At 35.7% G+C, this 14809-nt stretch overlaps 1 long non-coding RNA gene across 2 annotated transcripts; it reads left to right on the top strand.

The window, feature by feature from the left end:
• The first annotated feature begins 4115 nt into the window (after window positions 1-4115).
• LOC132143044 (uncharacterized) lies at window positions 4116-6793 on the top strand. 2 transcript variants are annotated; one of them, XR_009434164.1, is made up of 4 exons: window positions 4116-4375; window positions 4560-4622; window positions 5656-5787; window positions 5873-6793. It is a non-coding gene; the product is annotated as an uncharacterized LOC132143044 (long non-coding RNA). The 2 variants fall into 2 exon arrangements; XR_009434165.1 differs by lacking the exon at window positions 4560-4622 and having other exon boundaries at window positions 4132-4375.
• Window positions 6794-14809: the final 8016 nt, after the last annotated feature.

Genomic DNA, 14809 nt, shown 5'->3' with positions numbered 1-14809 from the left:
GAAACACTCTATTGAGAATGTCTTGAGTCTTAACCAGGAACATACCCTGAGTTGAATGAACTTACTCCCGGACGCATTTTTGGAACCACATACCTCGAGTAAGCAAGGTTTGGGGTTAATCAACCGAGAGTTCAGGGTTTAGTTTACGTTAACCCTGCTTTCGGGAATACACCCCTGGTATTGCTTGTGGTTTGTGTTTGTGTGTGTGTGTGTGTGTGTGTGTGGTTTTCTGACATTTTTGATTGAAACATTTGAGAATAGTTTTAAACTATTTCTATGTGTTAGTAAACCTAACTTGTGTTCCTTTTTTTTTTTTTGGAACTTGTAGTAGAAGGACAGAGCACTTGTGTGTTTGTGGATTCTTATAATTTGTACTAATTATTTTTGTTTTCCTTTTCTCTCTGTTGTTTATCGGGAGTTGGGGAGTAGATTTAGAGCTACCCCGGGGTATACATATATCACCCGTAGGTGTACTTTTATCTAGAAACACCAGCTAGACCTGGGTGGACCACCAGCTGTAAGTTTGGTTAGGGCGCCCTGATCGTGTGCCAGATAGTGATTGTATTTATTTTATTTGTGATTAGTATAGGTTAGTGGTGGGGTCCCTTTTTGTTTATTTCTTTGTTTTGGTCCGTCCAGCCCTCCCCTTTTCCCAGAAAAATCATTTATTATTTACAATATATTATTTTTATTTATAATATTACCGTGGCTAAATAAAAGCTTTGTTTTTCTACGGTATTTGGTGTTTGTGTCCTTTTCTCGCACCGCAACTCCATACCTCCTTTGCTGGCATCGGTGGGTCCGAGCAGTGGGTTGTCAGGCTCCCCTCTCTTTAGGGAGCTAGAACGTAACAATGATGTATATATCTCAGTTTCAAAAATGGACTCTTATGAATGGTTTTGTGGTCCAGGGCCACATATGAGGGTTATTTCATGTAATGAAAATATAAATATGTTAATTATTATGAGAATATATATAAATATACACACACATATGGAGCTGCCGTATTTCCTAAATGCTCACAGAAGCATGTCAGTAGAAGTATTGACAGCACACATAAATTAAAGGGGAAGTTTAATGCTATTTCATGTATTCTGACTTATTTACACTGTTAAAGTATTGGATTCTCATGCTAAACATGACCAAAGTTTAATAAAACAAGTTAGACATATAACTGAGTAATTCTGTGCCAAAGACACTCCTTCAGGATCTGTAAAAGTTTCGGAAAGTTTTATTCAAGTGTGGCCCTGTATGACATCATAAATGGCGTAAATTCCTTATAGACCCTTCTCTCTGAAAAACACGACATGCACACATCATCCAGAACTAGAGCTAGACAATGTGCTTCAGTTGGGTTGCAGAAGTCATCAGGATCTGATTCAGGATTGGCTGGATTTGATTTTTAGCCATAATTAATTTAAGTCAATAAAGCTTTTGTTCCTGTTTAATTAATGTTGATGTCACACCTTGCAGACAATTACTACGCAAAAGCTTAGCATACTCGTGACTCTTTATCTCCGCCCATTGCATGCTTTCAGTAGCCTGACTATTTTTGTAGAGAAGCTGTATCTGTCTTTTATAAATCTGATAAAACTAAAGAGTCTTTGGATTTATGAAGGATGCAATACTATGCTATAGGTACTTAATATTAACATGAGATTTTCAGAAACTGTGTCTGCTTTAACAGCAGGCAACCAATTGTAAACAACATTGCTTGCCTAATTAAATATTCAATTAAATATAGTTTTTATTACTGTAGAAACCAATTTATATACATAAATCTCAAAATCTCATAATCTGACTATACCCATGGCTGATTATCAACCCAAGGAGCAAACACTGAAACAGAAAACAAATAAAGGCACCTATATATAGTCCATTAGTTATGCTTAACTGAACCTGGATATAAAACTACTATCACACTCAGAAGAAGAGATGCTGTGAGATGTAATTTCTCTCATTTATAGAAACAAGACAAGTCTTAACTTTTATAAAGAATATCTCATTGGAGATCTTTTGAGACATTAGTCTTTGAAACTTTACAGATCTTTTTTATCCACCAAGAGCTTTTAACACTCCAAAGAGAAAGGACATTTTTTAATTGCATCATTTGACCCCTTTAAACATTCTAAAATCACAATACATTTAATTGAAAAGGGAAATTGCTCAAGATAAGGCTAAAAACCTCTTAAAATCATATACTTAAATATATATATTGATATATATATTGATATTCATGTCCAGTCTGGCCAGAAATAATTGGACATGCTGAGACCGTCTGCATGGATTTCCACAACATGACATTCCTAGCATGCTTGCTATTTCGATAAGGGACAGGCAGGCTGGGATTTGTATGATCATGACTGAGTTTATGTCTACTTGCATTTGTATTTGGTATCCAGGGTGCAACCATCGTTACTCTCACCATGCAATATGAGCCACTCATTGCAGTTACCCCCTCATCATATTACAGCATCACCTGTATACAAACAGGTGCACACACACAACCAAATCAAAAATAATGTACAGCGCCAAAGACTTCAAAGTGGACACCTGTATGTGCGGTAGTACATGTAAGTAATTATGTGTCATAATTTGTGTGATTATGTGTCAGTTGTGTTATTTTGATAATATGCCAGTGTTGCTATAGTATTTCTGCCGCAGTGGTGCTGAAGTATCATTGATGCCCTGATTTTGCACTGAGTTTATGTTTGTTCATTCAAAAGAAGAAGATGGCATCTCCCTTCACTGAGATGGAGGGGTACACTATTCTCTTCTCTCTGGTAGTGTTCAGTCTTTTTACCCTGTATGGCCTAATACAGGGGAGATGTGTGACTACAGGTATGAGTAATACACATAAACAACACTTTTACATCTCTATTAATTCACCCAATATGAAAATTGTGTAAGCCTGTATTTAGAACTTGGGCTGTGGTCCAAACAAGGTCCAATCCCAGTATGTTTCAATAATGGACAGTCAGACAGCCAGCTTGCTCACTATATTGCAATCAAGTTGTAAAATAGCTTCTTTTTTTTTGTGAAAAAATAGAGCGTAAGTGCTTAATAACAGAAAATCTTGACATCCACCTTATAGTGAGAAATGGCAAAGATCAATTTATCAGTGATTCGTGAGGCTTTCCAGTGAATTGACTCATGAATTGGACTGATTTGGTTTTCATGAGTCAATCGTTCTGTGTCACAAATGATATGGCTATGGCTGCCAGCTCACTGGAAGAGAAGACTGTCAGTAAATAATTATCAGTAAATAACTAATAATGTTTTAATTTGGCTTTGTTAGTCACAAAAAGTTATCATATGACTAAAACAGACTCGAAATAGATAGACCTTTTTTTCTCCCAGTTTTCACCAGTGTTGAGGAGTAACTAGTTACATGTAACAGAATGACTTAATTTAATTACAAAAAAATGTAACTGTATCGCCAAACTACACTGCGCTACTAGCTTATCTAAAGAATCTAAATATTTACTGTACGAGTATAATCTTCATCTCATGTAACTTTACTCTACACCACCTACTCTTTACCAAAACATAACTATTGCATAAACTTTTTAAATTAGGACCAAACTACTGAGTCCACCTAATGAGCTTCTTGTAACAATTTCAGTAGTACAAGTACATTTTTTATGTTTTACCTGCAACAAGATGTTTGTTTTTTTTTAGCAAAAGTGAAATGACTTTTAACAGCTCCAGGGCTTTTTTAAAAACTATACAGATGGTTCTTCCGCATTTTTGTATCCCTGCTCAAGCATAACGTGATCGATCCCAGTGCATTATGGGTGTTGAAGTTCTACTCATTTTTCAGCCCTTTTTTGTTTTCTCTAATTGTGTAGCATCGATTTAAAACATGTTTCTTCTTCATACACAGCCAACTTTTACTTGAAAAAAGTACTTCAAACAAAACCATACAAAATAATTTTTGTATTCTCTAAATACATTCTAAAATTCTAGATACTAGAAATAGGTAACCAAATCTTAAACTCAGAAGTAATAAAAACACTGACAGGACATTATCATAATTTATCAAATATCCACAAGTACTGCAAATATTTGCATATAGCCTATAATTGCTGTAGCCTAACAAAACAGGTTCAACTAGTTTCAAAAGTGACGTGGCATTCTTGGTTTGTTCTCTTCTTATTTTACTAAAAAGACAATGAGGATATCAAAGAAAGACTTGAGGAGCCACTCATCGTCTGAGTCCACCTAAAGGCCTCTCCATACTCGAGAATGATTTCATGCGATGTGGACCAGGATCAGTCATGACGGATACTTTGCACATGACCTGACCTGTATACTGCTGCCTTAAATGCACTTGAAACCTCATCACCTGGACTGGATCCAGCTGCGAACTCAGGTAAACAATAAAGACAGCAAGTGTATGTCTGTAGGTACCTCAAGTCTGTAAAGTGGGTTTAAACGTTGACGTGGTTTATAGCCAGCAGTAAGGAAGTAGGAAGAATTGGACTATGATTACTCTGTGTGAGAAGCTGGTAAGAGCTAAGTCTAACACACAAGCATGTTTTATTCACTGTGTGCAGATTAAATTAAATGATCTACTATCGATGGGTTAAATCCTGTTGAAAGAAAGAAAGCAAAACAAGGTATTTATATCCATTTTCTCTTTCTCTGGCTACACACAACGTTAAGGCCCTATAAGAGTAATTGCTGACATCAGAAGAATGTTTTTTTATTACTATTTAAAAGTCTATAGAAGGTTTGGATGATGTCATTTTAGTATTGATATTAAGAAGCATTTTATTTTATTAATTCTTAATTTGTTTTATAATATTAATAAGCTTTTTTTTTTTTTTATTCAATTACATTTATTAATGTTTTTTTGGCAGCTATAGCAGGAATAACATAAGTTTAATGGGGGTTTTGTAATATATATATATTTAGTTTAGATTAAAGTTTCAATGCTTTAGTCTATGACCTTGAATGGCACTGTAATTTACATTTGTGGATGTTTCATATTCAAAAGTTTTGATCATCATATAATACTATATTTCATTTCTCCAGTACAGGGCCAAATACAGCTAATTTTGGTCCTGCAACATTAACAGGCATTAGCATTGATACATAAATGTATACATTTATATGATTCAATATCTGAAATACTTGATTCGTATTGCTCATTCACACACCGAATGGAAAATAATTTTTTTAATGGCCACTCATCTGTATATTTTACCATCCCTGCCCTGGTAACATACCAGCATTCATTTCATATTTCAAGCATCTGCAGTCAATATTCACTTTGTACCTGATCACTGTTGGGGTTTATTTGTAATAATAACCGGCTGGCAGTACATTATCACTTATAGTGTTGCATTTACTGGTAGATATTTCTAGCTCTATATTTCAAGGCTCTTCTACAGTCGTTTGCTTTTTTCATCAACACAACAACACACAAACATCTCCAACTGAATGTGGTTTACTGATCCAGGACACATGCAGCTTGTTAAAGGACTTTCTCTGTTCAGTCATTCTTACATTAATATCTTCAGGGCCCTGTTATTATATATTCTGTTACTATACAAAATCTTCTGTAATAAGAAACTGCTTAATGCTGTGTAATCATATCATGCTTTCACCTTTCTCTCTCACTCTGTATGTGTGTGTGTGTGTATGTAGAGGTGGAATTCTGTGTGTTTGTTATGGATCTGTTGTTTTCAGGTTTTGAGTTGGTCTTCATCATCATTGCTTTCACTATTATGTGCTTATTTGGCCTGGCTGCTGTCTACACATACAATACAAATCATCAAGGTAAATACTATTTTATCTACCCACCCAAATACTGACTGAACTAATGACTAAAACAAAATGTCATCTGTATGTGTGTGTCCCATAGATGACTACATTCAAACAGAACAGAAGATAATACAACAAAAGAGTAACTCAATGAAGAAACAGCGAGGCATTACCAAAACCAATCAGGAGCTACCATGAACACACAAACAAACCTGGTGCACCAAATGCAGCTAACCACTTTATGAAGATCTCTGACACTGAAAATGGACTTGCTGTCGAGCCCATCTTTAGGTTGAGCCTCAAGACCAGCTGCCTCCGATTGGCTTGAATGCATGACCCTATTTATTAACCAGTGAAGAAAGGCAAAGAGGATTTATTGAAATCGAAACCCCTCCCCTTTCCCCGCCTAAATCTACTTATCATTTGTAATATAATGATTTAAATCCTGTCTGGAGCAGCTTTTATTTTTTCACACAGCTTATGCTTTGGTGGATAAACTGCTTCTAAAGTTTCTGGCTGGTGGTGGCCATTGGCAATAAAAATAGGAAAATATATTGTTGAATGTATATTGTGCAAATATTTTATACATATAGTATATTTATAGTGATGTTGTACTATTTATATAATGCATTTCCTTTGTATTTTATTTATTTTTCCACAAGTATTTTTTGGCTTTTTTTATATATTACAAAATATGAACATTGTCCAGAATATATATAAATATATATGAATAAATTTTCTGTTATAATCTGTCCCTTTTGCTGTGCCCTAACACAAGGCAGTTAACACCACTGTGCTGCAGGACAACTACCATATAGTCTTCTGTAATTTACATTGCACAAAAAGATCTGCTAACTAATTGCTGACTTTGGATTATGGCATTAAGATACACTCATCTGGATCTGGAGAAGATTTTACACTGTTTCTAATTATGTATGGAAAGTGAGGTTACATAGTGTCCTGTTTCAAGACCATGTGCCCTGATTGTTAAACAGCTACTTAATTTCAAGTTTAACAGTTTGAAAGGAAAAAAAAAGTTCACTTACATGATTCACATTTTTAAACTATACTGTGTTGAATTCCATGCATCTTCATTGATAAAATCGACATTATACAGAAAAGTAAGACTTCCATTGTCATTTCTGCTGTAAACATGGTAACAGAACATGGGGCGCCCTCTAATGGTGATAAGCAAAAACACCAAATCGCTAATCATGCAGGGTAATTCTCAATAACTTTCTCAAAAATTCATTCTCTCCTTACTTTTCCTCAATAGTGATATTCCTTAATGCAGAGAAATACAGGCATGTACGTAAGATTCAGTTACCAATCTGAGACAAAACTAAATTGAATTACAACCAAAAGAAGCATCTTTTGTTGTTGTTTCTGGGTAAAAAAAATTTAAATGTCTGTTTTTGCATTGAATTATAAATGTTTGTTTTTGCAATGAATTTTAAAACAGAGGACTCTAGATGTCTGCATTTTGCAGTATAGCTGTATATGTATAGAGAAAAATCTACATGACTGGAAGTTGGAGGAAGGGAGCATTATGGGGGAGTAGTTTGGGTATGCACATCCTGGCAGTAACTTCTTGGAGTTGTAAACTGGAAAGGTGGTATTGTCTTAGTGTGTGTGTGTGTGTGTGTGTGTGTGTGTGTGTGTGTGTGTGTGTGTGCTCTTGTTTTTGTGACATATCAGGACACAACTCTGTATAATGACATGGGTATGACACAGGTATTACAAGGAGAGGGTGACTTATGAGGACATAACCCATGTCCCCATTTTTCAAAACGCTTATAAATCATACAGAATGAGTTTTTTTGAGAAAGTAAAAATGCACAAAGTTTCCTTTGAGGGTTAGGGTTAGTGTTGGTGTAGGGTGATAGAATATACAGTTTGTACAGTATAAAAACCATTACGCCTATGGGATGTCCCCACTTTTCACAAAAACAAACATGAGTGTGTGTGTGTGTGTGTGTGTTCCAAAAAATGTTGTGAAAGAAAAACATTTAGGCTATGAAATATTATAACAAAACTGTAATTAAAAAAGGACTAAAAAGGCAGATTTGTGGTACTTGCTTCCTGAAAGTGGAAAATTTGAAATAGTATGTACACACACACACACACACACACACACACACACACACACACACACAAACTACAATAATTAAACATTTGATTTTGTGTGTGTATGTGTGTGTGTGTGTGTGTGTGGTGTGGTGTGAATGTGTTTTATTCTATTTATAAATAATTTAGTAGATTACTCAATATATATTTTTAAAAAGTCCAGTTTCTTTACCTGATTTTTTTTTCTTGCCACGTGTTTTTAAGCCCAGTGTTGAGTTCAAAGTGAGAGTGTGATTGTTGCTGCCAAGTGCGTTTGTATATGATTGGTTCAGTGTAACAGGAAGTGTTATCAGTGTGTAGCTTTGTTGACTGTTGCAATAGCAGATAAGAGTGGCATTCCCTATAACCTTTCTTTCTCCACAACTAGATTACTACCCTCCCTTGACAACACACACACACACACACACACACACACACACACACACACACACACACACACACACACACACACACACACACACACACACACACACACACACAATAGATAAAATTGCCAAAGTAAAACATTTTCAATATCATTTTAATAAGATTTTAATATTGTTGGTTTTCACTGCCTATCCAGACTTCACTGTATTTTTGCGATTTTCAGTTTTGTAATATCCTGACAGTTAGAATGTTTTTTTTTTTCTTTCAAAATAAATGAAACAAAATTTATTTTTGTGGGAGGCTGTCTATCTACTGATTTACACATCATGTGCTCTTACTCCTAAAAGATGGACTCGACCTCTGGCTGCTGGTATGAGGAGGTTTTAAGGTCAGTGTGTGTCTGCCTCTGTGTGTGTGTGTGTGTGTGTGTGTGTGTAGTCTTGGGTCCAGTGTGTAAAGATCAAGTAGCACAAGCTCCATTTAAGAATCCTTTTTGTGTTCCACAGAGATATTTTTACAAATGTACATGCAGCATACCTTTGTATAGGCCACTTGTTGCTTTAGCATTTAAACTAATAATTTGTAAAATTCTATCCTGCAGTACAAATCAGTGTCATATGCACCAAAATACATTTTCTAAATGACAACTTAAGGCATCTAAATTTCTTCCTCAAAATCGTTTGTGTCGGTAAAGCGGGTGGAGTCAGTAACTCATGTCTCTTAGCACAGGGATTATTTGAGCAAGCATGTTAATCCAAGTAATTACATCTAATCCCTAATAAAGCAAACATTACAACACACAGACACAGACATACACCCACCCAGACCGTGCTGCGTCTGTGATTTCATTACGAGTCAATGAGCAAACTGACCCCAACATCTGTGTTTTCATGTATGCGACGTATGCATTCTAGGTATCAGTCTCTATGGATACCAGGTGGCTCCGAATAAGAATACAACCTCGTTAGCATATTCAAATTGAGGGAATAAAGCAGTGGGCACAATGTGAATGACTAGGGAAAATTAAAGATATTCACACAGAATGTAGGACACAGATGAGGAGCATTTTTGCAAACGCTATAAAGCGTTTTGCAAACGCTATAAAGGCTATAAAAAAGTGTATATGCATATGTACATGTCAACACACACACACACACACACTGGCATGGGGGTGAAAAGCTGGTCTTAGGACTGAAGTGTCCGGTTGTTGGTCCGTCTATCTCATCCATTAGCTACATGCTGGGTTCTAAGCCTAATTGACATGAAAAAAAAAAAAGCTCAGAGGATGTGTAGTCACAGACACAGCTGGCACAAATGGATGTTTAATAAGGATAGGCAGAATCTATGACAGCTGCACTATATCAGAGAAACCTAAAACACGCACTAAAACTCCCTGACAGGCCAGTATATCAAAGAAGAATTGAGATAAATGGACACACACATGAGAAAGGTCAATGAGTGGACACACATATGGCTCACACACTCGGTTCACACACATATGCACTTCATTATGGACACAAACACACACTTACACTCCAAGAGGTCAACTAAGGCACACTCACACATTCATTCTATCCCTAAAACTCCCCCTACACACTTTATAAAGCCACTTCATTACAGTGTTGTTTTAGTATTATTCATTAACTATGATTTATATTAATATTTTAAAATGCATTTCAATATTTAAATAAAACATACATTTAATTTTTATTTTAATACATTAAATTTTAAGAATTTATTTTTATTTTTTTAATATAAATTTTAGTTTTTGTAAAAAAAAACTGTAATTTTGCTAAAGATGCAAGATAAATATTATATATAAATAATGGCAAAGATATTTTTTTTGTAATTTCCTAAAGATAGATATATTTTTGTTTATAAACATGGTTAGTTTCATTTTAGTTTTAGATTATTTTTAGTCATTTTGATTTGTACTTACTGTATTTGTACAGTATTTAAGTTTCATTAATTAATTTAAATTCAGATTAGTTTATGTATTTCCATTGTTTTAGTAATTCTAGTGCTTTAGATTTAACTTACTTTTAATTAGTTGCTAAGGCAACAGTTTAATTAATTTAAGCTAATTTAACTAAGCTTTCCTGATACTAATAATTAATCTCAGCATTATTTCAATTAACAAAAAAAAATTTATTTTTTATTCTAGTTAATGATATTAACCAAGCATTTTTCATAAATATGCCTACAAATGATCTGATATCTATGTCATTTGTTTGCTTGATGGGGCTGTTACGTTATTTGCATAATATACTAGTTTTAAGCTTTGTCTTGCACAGTAAAGCCGTTCACAACTCCAGCTCATTATAACACATATGCGCGAAGGGACACATGGGATATCTGTAAATCTAACAGTATTACCATTTTGGACTCATAACACACTGGGGTATCTGTCCAGTTAAGTATCACATCACTGAACAAAAGCATGCACACAAAGAAAAGCCATTCTGAGCAAAAACTCCCACTTTCTGTCCATCAGAAAGTAACTCTTCCATTATTTAGTCTGTTTTGGGATAAACACACTTTGCAACTTTATCTCCAGCACTTAGATTCACAGCACTTGTACTTGATCTCAAAGGGATACTCCACCCCAAAATAAAAATGTTGTCATTAATCTCTTACCCCCATCTCTTTCCAAACCCGTAAAAGCTTTGTCCGTCTTCGGAACCCACTTTAAGATATTTTGGATGAAAACCAGGAGGTTGTGACTGTCCCATTAACTGCCAAATAAATTACACTGTCAAGGTACAGAAAATTATGAAAGACACCATCAGAATAGTCCATCTACCATCAGTGGTTCAATGTGAATTTTATGAAATGACGAGAATACTTTTTGTATGCAGTGTACACAGTTTGTGTTCAGTGGATTTTCTCCAAAATGGTGCTACAGTGATGTGGAGAGACACAGAAGAGACTAATTGAATAAATTCGTTATCTTTGTTTTCTTTGCATACAAAAAGTATTCTCATCACTTCATAATGTTATGGTTGAACCACTGATGGCAGATGGACTATTCTGACGATGTCTTTCATACTTTTCTGGGCCTTGGCAGTCTATGGGACAGTCTCAAGCCTCCTGGTTTTTATCCAAAATATCTTAAAATGTGTTTCCGAAGACGAACAAAGCTTTTACGGGTTTTGAACGACATGGGGCTAAGTGATTAATGACAAAATTTTCATTTTAGGGTGGAATAACCCTTTAAGGGAGCCTGTATAGACATCATTCAGTGCAATGTTTACTTGCAAATGATACATGGGGGTTGTTCCTGAATTAACACTGGCTCAGTTTAAATCCTAGCTTAACTCTAATGTAAACTATACTCTATACTCTGTAAACTATAATGCTTTGCCATTATGATTTGTCGCTTTGCTGTTTTCCTTTATTTCTCCCAGGGTGATTTACTAACATGTTATGCCTCTAAAAGTCAAGTTGAGAATTAAACCATATAAATCCATACTTATAATGAAAAAGGTGGACATTCGGTCTAAGAGACTTTGGCCAGTGTGTAAAGTTTGTGTCAGTCTGGCTCTCCTGTTGTGAGGTTTTGTTCTAGGTACAAGTACAATAGTAGCTCATTAGTAAAGAAGAGTTCATAGATCCAACAGCTACACTATATCAGCACTTTACAGCTCGTTCACACACACACACACAAACACACACACACACACACACACACACACTTAACTGACCAGGCCAGCCAATATTTCACACACCTCTTTGACCAGTGCTAATCTCTAACCTAAAACAGAAACACTTGACTACATACATATTACGAGACAACATGTCTCAATAATCTATATTTATCCACACAGATAGAAACACAAATACACACACAGTGGGGTCCAAAAGTCTGAGATTGCAATGAAAACATTGGATTTCACTTGAAATCACTGAAAATAATAAATATATTTCTGCTGTACACTTGTTGGTGTGTTTTTGTTGGCATCATATTTGTAAATGTGATGCACATTTTTTTTTGTTTCTATACCTGTATGAATTTTAATATTATTGGAAAACGTAAACAAAGAATGCAAAACAGAAGTAATTTGGAGTATTATTAGATTTTGGGACTCATTATATGTCATTTGAAAAACACTGTACAAAACAAATTTTGCACACATAAAGTATGATCTCCAAAAATATTATTTCTGCCTGCTCTGTTACCTAACCATGTGGTGTCAATATGTGCAAGGCAAAGTGTGAGTGTGTGAGAGAAAGAAAGAGATGTCCCATGTCCCCACCCAGTTTTTGGTCTTCCATACCTCTCCTTCTGTTGTGCCCTCTCCTTCCCCTTTCTCTTGTCTGTATAAAGAGGGGGTGAAGCTGCATTGTCTCGACTGGACATTCACACTCATCAGGTCATCTGTCTATCTATCCATCCCTCTGGGGAGAGAGAAGAGAGAGTGAATATCGCCATCTAAAACTTTGGAAAAGTTTGAGAACTGACTTGAGCTGCACATCCACTATAACGAGCTCAGAGGATAAATTACGGTGACCGAAAGACACATAACATGATTTGTACGTAAATATTAACAGACTTTGCTTTCGAAGATACCGGAGACATCGGAGGACAGGACACGGGTCTGCAGCGGACCAAACCTCACGCAGCATCACCATGAGACTCTTCCATCCACTCTATCTGCTGCTGCTGCTGCTCACATTCCTGCTCATCGCCAGCGCCGGAAAACAAGGTACATAATCTCAAGAGCTTGTTTCGGGAAAAAAGTAAAGTCTGTTGCGTTGTGTAGCATTGGATTAAAATGGTTGCAACAAAACCTTACAACAAAGTGAAATTACCTTTTCTTCTGCTAAATGCATTTGTTGACTCCTACTTGACCTGCAGTTCTAACTCATTTATCCTAAAATATCAAGTCAACTTTATTAAGATGCCTAAAATTCTAAAGAATCACATTAGTATTGAATTACACGGGTCATTTTAAAGCAATAGTGATGCACTTGAGTGTGAAGCACCTTACTGCTTAAAATAATTAACATGATTTGTGTGTCATTAGTTGTGAGCTTGTAGTCTGAAGTGAATGTTATAAGAAAAAAGTGTAACGTAAAATAGGCCAAAAGAAAGAACATTAAGTTCCGGGCAGCAAGTAATGGAAAAAAAATACAGTGCAACTGATTCACAAGCAAATCACTCTTATGAACAGGTTCTTTTTTAATGGTTCGAATCAGTCTGACGAATTGCTCCCTCAATGAACTCAGTGAGTGCTCAGAGCGGTATCTGAATCAACATCTGATTTATTTACTAGCCTAAACTGTAAGTTATCGTCTCGAAATGATGTTTTAGAAGTTAAAAGTAGTTAGTTTAGTAAGATAAACTTCGTATTAAACTAGGTCTAGGCTATGTTTTAAACTAAATGCATATATATATATATATATATATATATATGTATATATATATATATATATATATACATTTATATATATATATAAATTACGATGATATATTATATATCTTTTTTTTTATTCGCGTATAGGCTACCTGTAGAATTCAACCCCAGAACGGTTTCAACTATCCAACTGTTCTGCTGTGAGTCACTTTTGATAAACGTCCCCTCATTAGTAAAGAAGGATCTAGTTGGCATATTTAGGTCTATCCTGGTTAGTGGTCTGTGCTCAGTCATGGCTGATTTAGGGTCAGTGCTCTGACTCTGAGTGGGTTTTAAGTGGCGCTTGACGCTTCTGAAAAGCTCAGCATCTTAACATACTCCAGAGACGAGCTCGGGTTTCACAAAGACTTCACTTGACTCTTGACTTGGGAATAAATGTTTTTTTTTGCACTTTTAAACTAAATATAAACAACGTATTTTTTTTTACTTACGCTAACGCCACACAAATACGCACGACACCACGCCATTTTACGTAGTTTTTCTAAGTTTATACCAAACACAGTTATATTCGTATACTGTAACTAAATGTAATTTTGCCTACGTGTACACTGTCATCTCCCGCTGCTGTGGCGGCTATGCGCAATTAATCGGGTCCCCGTGGGCGATCAAGCACCGGAGTTTATTGTTAGTCATGATGTTGAGCACAATGGTGTAATGCATTAGCATAGGGTTACTGCGGTGAAAGAGAGAAAGAGAGGGAGGTACATGGAGTTCGCATTGCTTTAGTCAAAGCAAGATATAAAAGCACCCGCTTCTCCTCCCGTGCGCTCCGTGCTATTGTCCTTGCGCCTCTGGGAGAGGATCTAATAGCTGCTTATGGAGGGAAGTGATATGAACGTTATCACAAGAACCTCTGATTGTTATATTGCCCTCCAGATTGTTTGTTACCAACTGGGGAGACCATTGATTTTGAGTTTATTTCAGGCAACACCCAAGTCAGGGGAGGGGTGAAGGGGGCAAGGCATGCATATCTCCCCAACCCCCAAAATTATCAAATTGTCAGTTTTACAATTGTAAATAAAATTGTAGATTGTCACAGCAATGAATTTTGCTTATTCAGACTGTTATTGAATTAAACTCTATTTAGAGCTGCTTTACACCTGAAATGGTTTGTTACATAATTCAAG

This window comes from Carassius carassius, chromosome 7 (genome assembly GCF_963082965.1).
Source record: "Carassius carassius chromosome 7, fCarCar2.1, whole genome shotgun sequence".
Taxonomy (NCBI): Eukaryota; Metazoa; Chordata; class Actinopteri; order Cypriniformes; family Cyprinidae; genus Carassius; species Carassius carassius.
The sequence above is the reverse complement of the archived record's forward strand: the minus strand, read 5'-3'. Positions and strand labels throughout refer to the sequence as shown.